We start from the raw sequence: 5,766 nt of genomic DNA, 5'->3' as shown, positions 1-5,766 counted from the left end.
TCACCTCCCACGATCGAGGCCACGATCATCTCCACGTCACAGCTGTTGTAGCGCTAGCAACTCTATATGTACCCCTCTCCATGTACTCTCAAAGCAACGAAAACACTCTGTTAATCTTCAATAACTACCAAAGGAATTAATCTTTAGTTACCACCAACACTTCACGTACGGTTGTTTCTAGACACAACTTTCAATGCCCTTCGTTGCATTTTGCCTAAGCCCTTTCTCGATGGATCAACTCTCATGAATTCTATCCGCCGCTTGATTTGCTTCTCGCCTGAATGCACTTGCCAATTTTTTTTCTCAAACAAATCTCACACGTAGCTCCGCCTCACTCGCGTTCAGCCAACACGGCTTCCTGCTTCCCACAGCGCCTCTGTCCCCGAACTCTACGAAAAAGGGTTTCCCCCGCTTTATAAATAAAGCAACCATCACCGAGCAAGTCGATACAAACACACACCCCACATCAACACAACACACACACCCAAGGCAGATACAAGGATGCTGAAAACAGCAACATCACCCCAAACTACACTCCAAGCAAACATTGAATAAAACCCTACGCACTACTATGAAGTCGTCGGGGTCCTCAACCGTGGAAGAATCACCGCGACGAGGAGAAGCCATGAATGATGAACAATGGGCTCCAAGGCGGTGCCTTCAAGAAGGGAACAACACTGGATCGCCGCCACCGCCCAATCCAAGGATTAGGGTTTCCCCCGGAGCACCACGGTTACATGCAAGATACCGCGACGACGCCTTCAAGAAGTGAATGACGCTGGAACGTCGCCACCGCCGGCCTGACAAGATAGAGTGGGTTTCACCCCGGCCAACACTCACCGTCACCAAATTGGGGTACGGACAACCTCGCCACCACCATTGAACGACACACCCCGGCCACCATGCCGCCCACACGGCCATGGTGACCGGACAGTGCCCGAGCCGCGTGCTACGCCGACAAGCACCCCGGCTCCCACCAGCAAGGCCGCCGCCCAAGCATCCGAGCCCCATCCTTGTCCACGGACACACCGTACCGACACGACCGACCAGAAAGGAGCAGAAGACCCTTCCACCCCAAAGCGGAAACCTTGGCAAGGTTGGTGGCCTCGGCGGCCAGATCTGGGCCAGAGTAACTCTGGCGGCCATGGAGCAGCCGCTAGATGCAACGGATGGGAACCCCTGCCCCCTACCCGAAGTCCACTGCCACCGCCGGCAAGCCCACCTGCACACTAACACCTCACCATGGAACCACCCCTGCCTGTCGCGCCCGTCCCTGAGTCCGTAGAGGAGGAGGAAGCTCACTCGAGTAAGCCGCAGACCACCACACACCGGAGCAAGTCCCGCTGTCGCCGTGAGCAGACTGGCCGACCACGGGCTGCAGCCACGCCGCTGCAAGCCACCCACACACAGATCCCAGGAGGACCTCCGCCACCACCCCGCGACACCCGCCGCCACCGGGTACCAAATCCGCGAGGATCTGGCCAGCAGCGCGCCGGCCCGCCACCGCCCGATCTGGCCCTGCCGTAGCCGCCACGCTGCAAAAACCCACCAAGTCGCTGCCGAGCCGCCACCAGGGACCTCTGACGCCATCCCGATGGAGCGCCGCCGCGCCGCTCGCCCTGCCATAAGCCAGCGCCCCCGCACGCAAAGCCGTCCCGCACCGGCCATGGACCACGGGCGGAGGGGAGAAGAAGGCCCGCCGCCGCCCCAGCTGGCCGGGCTTCACCCGGCGGCCCCGCTGGGCGGCTGCGAGGGAGATGGGCAGAGGATGGGGAGGAGAGGACGGCGAATTAGGGTTCCCCTCGGGGCGCTCGCCGGAGTGCTGCGAGAGGGGGAAGTTTTTTTTTCTCTGGAGATCCGCAAGCAGCTACTTGTCCCCAAACTCTCGCTGGCCCGTGCCAAACTTTGCTCCTCAGGCCCAGCCCGTCCGCGCGCCTTGCTTCCGCGTTGGGCTGCACAATAGAAGCCCACATGAGCCTTGACCTTATACGAGCCGCTGCCTGCCAATCGTGCTGAGTCGCCGAGTCTGTCCAACGCACGTGCGTTACGCCGTCGCTGTTCCTGCTGATCCGATCTCACCGAGATATTAAACGCAAGCACTGCTACCTCTCATTGCTACCCTCGATTGCTTCTTTGGATTTCTCGCCAACAAGCGCCTCGTCCAGCGTCGATCCGATGCAACCCGTGTGACCGCGATTATCCACATCCCCGACGACCGAACTCAGTTGGCTGATCTCCCATCGCTGCTTGACACATACTCTAGTGCTCTCACGAGCGTGCAACTTCCCTGTATCAAACATGATCCGATCTGACGAGTTATCTCCTCTAGATCAACGATTTCGCAACCTCCTCAAACCCTTCTCATGATACCACTTGTTAGAATAAATCCAAAGCGCTCCGTCAATCTACCGAAGACCAAGCAATCACATAAGCACCTTTTTACCGAGATTTGTTAACGAGGTTCACCGACATGGCTACATCCCCGGGGCCTGACTATGGGAGTTTCTCCTCATGACACCGCTACAATACCACACCCCGGCAACACGTGCGCCGGCCCACGCCACCGGCTCCCCCGCGTACCTGTGCTGTTATGTTGGCATAGGTTACATCGTGTGTCTACCCCCACTATATATGAGAGGCCTAGGATACAAGTGTCCTATCTTACTATGACATGACTCCATATCCTATCTAAACACAATACTAGTAATAATTCAACTATAACCTACCTTGTACACAATATTCAACACAACTCTAACAAAAGATCTTATCATCTGTAGTTTTTAGTAGCAAATAGGTGAGGATGCATTCTGATTGGCTGTTATAGCTCCCTAATTTTTCTCACCGACATATATCTACACGGTACAAAAAGATGCGAGGACCTGCGACTGAGCAGAACACATCCAATTATGAGGGCAGGGAAATACCTTATCTTTTAGTAGGGATCTCGGCATGGCAGACCGAAGAGTCTTCTTCAGCGAATCCATCTTACTGCTGGCTGAGTTGGCATCTTGGATCTGTTTCTCGAGACGCTGATATTCAAGAGCATCCAAGATGTCTTCGGCTTCGTAGACAGCAGATCGGAGCTTGTCTAACAGTGGCTCCAAGCGAACCCTGTAAGTGCTGTCGTCGACTACTTCCGTCACCCGCTGCAGTTGTAAAAGTTGCATATCAAGTATATTCATCTTCTCCGTTGCATCGAAGTCGAGGTGGGCGAAAGCTTTGTTAAGGAGTCTAGAAATGATGGGCGAGACGAGCCAACCTACAGCGGACACACCCCATCCTACAGTAGCACCAATGGTGACTGGATCCGCCATGGCGAGCTTTCAGAGAGGGGACAAAAGGCAAGATAGCCAGGCTGCGGCATCTATATGCACCCGATTGGTGGCCTGGTGACAACTAAGACAGATAAACAAGTGCCAGCTGAGAGAGAGGCCTGAACTAATACTTTGTCTCCCACCGGTTTGTTTATAATAAGGGTTTTTATCAGTTTTGCCATCAGTTGTACTACACTACTCAGTTTTGCCACTAAAAAGTTTCGGTGCTCAAAAATGCCACTGTTCCGTCAGACGTGTGCCCAAAAAAGCCGTTTTTCATCGTTACAGTCATATCAAAGGACATTGACCGAAGGTAGATGACGAAAATAGCCCTATCCCATTTGTCAACTATCCTCTCTTTGTTTAAGTTGTGGGCCCACCTGTAAGGCGGGCATGAAAAGAGAAGACGAAAATTGAAGCCAGGAAGTTTCGGTCCCACGACCACGACCTGGATAGGCGCTCGTGCTAACCAGCTGAGCTAAGGGAAAGTTTTGAAATAGTAGGAAATATATGTCCCATATCCTTTAGGTAAATAATATTCAAACCGAACTGTATATAATATTGTTTCTTGTTGCTCCCTACTCCATTTCTCCAGCTAGCTAATTCATGCATCACACACTAATTGACAGCAACAACAAATATGATAGCAGGAGCATATGATTTTCTAAATTTCTCTGAAAATTTCAGCATGGTGCCTGCCCATTTTTCTGAAAACAACAAATTGCAGCAAGATTTACAAACTTCACATGTGCAGCCTTTTTTTTACTTCTAGTATCTGTAATTTCATATCCATCCTGACCATCAGAACACGTGTACCAAATTGCACGCGAGTATCAACAAGGCATCAATCAGCTACTACAAATTCTACACAAGAAATTTCATCTCTACAAGCTAGTATGAGCCACAGACTCACCACGCTAAGAATTAGCATACTCACCCTGCCGGAATTTCAGAGGCTACAACATGCTGGGGCGTCCGGTGGCCGACGCTCCTCACTGATTCAGGACTGTTGTCCGTCGCCATTGCCATGGAACAAATGACTTCAAGGCATCACGCGAGGTGGCGGAGCTGGACTCGGGAGGAGCTGCGGAGTTAGGCGGAAGAAGCGCCGGAGCTGCCTGCTTCGAGTGGCGATGTTGGGCCGGAGGCAGCGCCAAAGCCGCGACGCGGGCGGCGCTGGGCATGCAGCACGGCGTCTGAGGCGAGTGGAGGCGCGCTGGAGCTGGGCGAGAAGCACGGCGGCTGCGGCGAGTGGAGGCGCGCCGGAGTTGGGCGGGCAGCCTGGCGACCGGCGGTTGCAGTTGAGGACCGGCCGGCGGCGTATTGGCTAAGGTTAAGTACGAGTACATCTGTTCCTCAAACAAATGCTTTGATTGGATGTGATGGTTAGTTTGCCCGCTCAACACACTCATGTCTCTGGTTCGATGCGCCTTGTCGCTCTTTTTCCTCGTAATTTCTTTTCCTCTCCTTCACAAATTGGGCCCACACCGTGGGGAGGGATCCTGCAAATGAGACCAGGGGCATTATAGTCATATAACGTGGTCAACGTCCATTGACCTGACGGTAAGGATGAAAAATGGCTTTTTTAAGCACGCGCCTAACGGAACAGTGGCATTTCTGAGTAGTGAAAAATTTAGTGGCAGAACTGAGTAGTGTAGTACAATCGATAGCAAAACTGATAAAAATCCTTATAATAATGCTAATTGGATCCCGACATGCCTATATACTACTAAGGAGAAAACAAGTAACATAGTGACTCATGAACAATATAATATAAGCCGAATAAGACTTTGTCCAATTTCAGATTGGACGACTAATTTCTCTTGCGTAACGACTCTGCTACCCACTGGCATGCTTTACGACAAGGTTATCTTATTAACAACACGCACGCATAATAGTATATACTAGGACAGTACTACGCGGTACTCTTGACCTCGAAGGCAGCAGGAAGTTTCCAGCCAGGTTCGTACGGCACGGGTCAGCTTCATCATCTTATAATTGGTCTGAAAATTATTGCCGACCAGGCAACACACGGTCCAGTCTGTATCTATTGGCCTCTGCTTTGATGGAGGCCACACAGACAACTCCTTTCTCATGCAGCAATGTCAGTCTCATGCTTGAGAAATTCAACGCCTCGGATTCCTGCAGCTTTCTCACGAAGCAAACCTAACAGGAGAGTGCGGGCTTTTGGTGGCCACGCTACGGGCGGACTGAAATCTTGTGCGTCTGATTGGGCTTTGAGATTGGGAATCCATCGGTTCGTGCCTGTTAGAATAAATTTGAGACATATCGTCGATCATCTGAAGATCAAACAATCACACGAGCACAACACTGAGATTTGTTAACGAGGTTCACCGATATGGCTACATCCCTGAGGCCTAACTATGGGCGCTCCTCTCCGTGATACCGTCACAATACCGCATACCGGCCACCCGGGCGCCGGCACACGCCG

At 52.3% G+C, this 5,766-nt stretch overlaps 1 pseudogene; it reads right to left on the bottom strand.

Moving 5' to 3' along the window:
- Positions 1-3,346, bottom strand: part of LOC123160958 (putative disease resistance RPP13-like protein 1) — a 34,805-nt pseudogene extending 31,459 nt beyond the window's left edge.
- Positions 3,347-5,766: the final 2,420 nt, after the last annotated feature.

This window comes from Triticum aestivum, chromosome 7B, assembly GCF_018294505.1.
Source record: "Triticum aestivum cultivar Chinese Spring chromosome 7B, IWGSC CS RefSeq v2.1, whole genome shotgun sequence".
NCBI classification, from domain to species: domain Eukaryota; kingdom Viridiplantae; phylum Streptophyta; class Magnoliopsida; order Poales; family Poaceae; genus Triticum; species Triticum aestivum.
The sequence above is the reverse complement of the archived record's forward strand: the minus strand, read 5'-3'. Positions and strand labels throughout refer to the sequence as shown.